Here is a 2,500-nt window from a genome sequence, read left to right on the forward strand (position 1 = left end):
AGATGTAAATCTGATAAAAAGTTTTCACTCTGTGTTTATATATATGAAGATCTGATGAAGCTGGTTGAGATGACTCCTGAATGTTCCTCAGGGTGTTATGGACAGGAGCCGGGGTTATTGGCCATAACACTGTATTATTGCCGTATTTTTCACAGCAGCCCAGTTTCCTAGAAAAAAGAATGAATTCTGTGTAGACCCCGCCCACTTCCTGTTTAAATCCAATGAATTTGTTAAATATGATGAGCTACAGATGCTTTAGAAAGAAACTGAAATCATTGCATTAATATTTTACACAGGAATCCAAGAACATTATATTTCTAAATGATAGATTATTAATATTACTGAGTTTACACACATTTAAAATCAGAAGAAAACCTGATGAGAAACGTGTCGTGTCTAAAAAGTGATCTCTCTCACTCCCAGGTTGTCTAGCCGGTGATGACATCATCACGTCTGGCCCAGTACGAGCTAAACTGGGTCAGTCTGTATCCCTGTCCTGTAGAATAAAAGATGAAACGCATATGAGTGTCTCGGTGTGGAGATTCTGCAACGACTCGACCACCATCGCTGTGTTTAAAGCCGGAGGCAGAATAGCACTCACATTGAAGAGCAGTACACCAGCCGTGTCTCCATCACACAGTACCACACCCTCACCATCCTTCAGGTGCAGGACAGAGATTACGGGGATTACTGCTGCACAGTGGCCGCCTTCCCCCAAGGAAGTCTGGAGGGCAGGATCCAGCTCCTGAAACAAATCGACAACGAGGAAGTCAGTCATCCACCTGCAGGTAGTAATCACCCACTGGTTCAGTCTTTTTCTCTCACACACACACACACACACACACACACACACACACACACACACACACACACACACACACACACACACACACACACACACACACACACACACACACTACCCAAACACACACACACACACACACACACACACACACACACACACACTACCCAAACACACACACACACACAACACACACACACTACCCAAACACACACACACACACACACACACACACACACACAAACACACACACACACACACACAACACACACACACACACACACACACACACACACACACACACACACACACACACACACACAAACACACACACACAAACAGAAAAACAAACAAATAATACATTTTTAGCCTCATTTATTATTTGAATCATCTTTTATTCCCCCTTAATATTCTCCTGAGTGATTCTTCAGGACGACACGAATCTCTTCATCATATCATCACCATCTATAAATCACATTTAACCTTCAGGCCAAAATCACGGAACCTGAAACATTGGGAATAATTAAACTTTGAGTAAATACGCAGTGAAACACACTTTTAATGTTCATGTTTATATCTAAATGCAGAGTTTATGAGAATAATGATTTATTCCTATGATGTTTCTCAGTGAACGGACTCGAGGTTCTCGCATGTCTGCAGATAAAACCGTGTTTTCGTGACAACAGATTAATGATGTTCCCCAATTCTGTGACGAATATTACATTTATCCAATATATAAAAACAAAACACAAATGTAAAAAGAGGAATTTACACACAAAAGCATGATAAAGCTGGACAGAGGAGGAAGGGAAGTGCATTGGTTTGTATTTTTTAGAAACAGAAGTGAGTTTTTAACGTTCTTCCTTAATATTCAGTCACAAGTCAATAAAATACAACAAAAACTTTAACTTCCGTTTATTTGACAGAGTCTGAGCCTAAAGAAATATCACTTTATGTTGAATATTAATGCTGGGAAGTATAAATTATCTGTAAACGTTTTAAAACTTATTGAAATCACTTTCGTTATTATTATCAGTGTTTAAAGTTTTTCTACATCAGAAGATCAAATTAAAACCAGTCTCCACATAACAGCAAGTCACACAGTGCCGCCTGCTGGTCAACACCGGTATCGTTCAGTACTTTCTTGCTCTGGATTTTCTATAACACTTTTAATAGAAAACTTCTCAGCAAATTTGATACCTCCTGAAGTTCAGCTTCTCGTTGATTAAATCAAGTCTAATACAGAACATAAAACATTCACAACACCTTTAACAAGTATTTCTGTGAATGGATTAAAGAATCTGTGTTTATTTATGAACTTTTTAGATTAGCAAACAGAAGCTAGCTAGCGGGGGAGTTTAGCATCTATTTGTTCGTATTATTTAAAACATTACTGAATAAACATGAGAATGTGAGTTAGAGGTGTGTTGAATGATGAATGAAAAGTAAAGAACTGTTTTGCACAAAATTCATTGACTGAAATGAGATGAACCAGTGATGCAGGGGATGATGGTGGTTTTCTCCCTCAGGTTTGCCAGCGATAGTGATCGTGTACATCACCTGTGGAGTTGTTGGGTTTGTTGTTCTGGTCGGATTCATCTCCGCACTGGTTTTCAGTAAGGTAAAAACATTTTTTTACTAAGATCTAATAGAGAACACAAATGTACACTATTTTTACAAACAAATGACCTGACAACA

General features: G+C 38.7%; 1 long non-coding RNA gene across 1 annotated transcript in view; it reads left to right on the top strand.

Moving 5' to 3' along the window:
* The window catches only part of LOC124379444, a 5,193-nt gene that overhangs the window by 720 nt on the left and 1,973 nt on the right, over positions 1-2,500 (top strand). The window contains exons 2-3 of the long non-coding RNA XR_006924427.1: positions 424-788; positions 2,332-2,423. This is a non-coding gene — a long non-coding RNA (uncharacterized LOC124379444). The remainder of the gene's footprint in view (positions 1-423; positions 789-2,331; positions 2,424-2,500) is intronic.

The sequence above is a fragment of the Silurus meridionalis genome, chromosome 25, assembly GCF_014805685.1.
Source record: "Silurus meridionalis isolate SWU-2019-XX chromosome 25, ASM1480568v1, whole genome shotgun sequence".
Taxonomy (NCBI): domain Eukaryota; kingdom Metazoa; phylum Chordata; class Actinopteri; order Siluriformes; family Siluridae; genus Silurus; species Silurus meridionalis.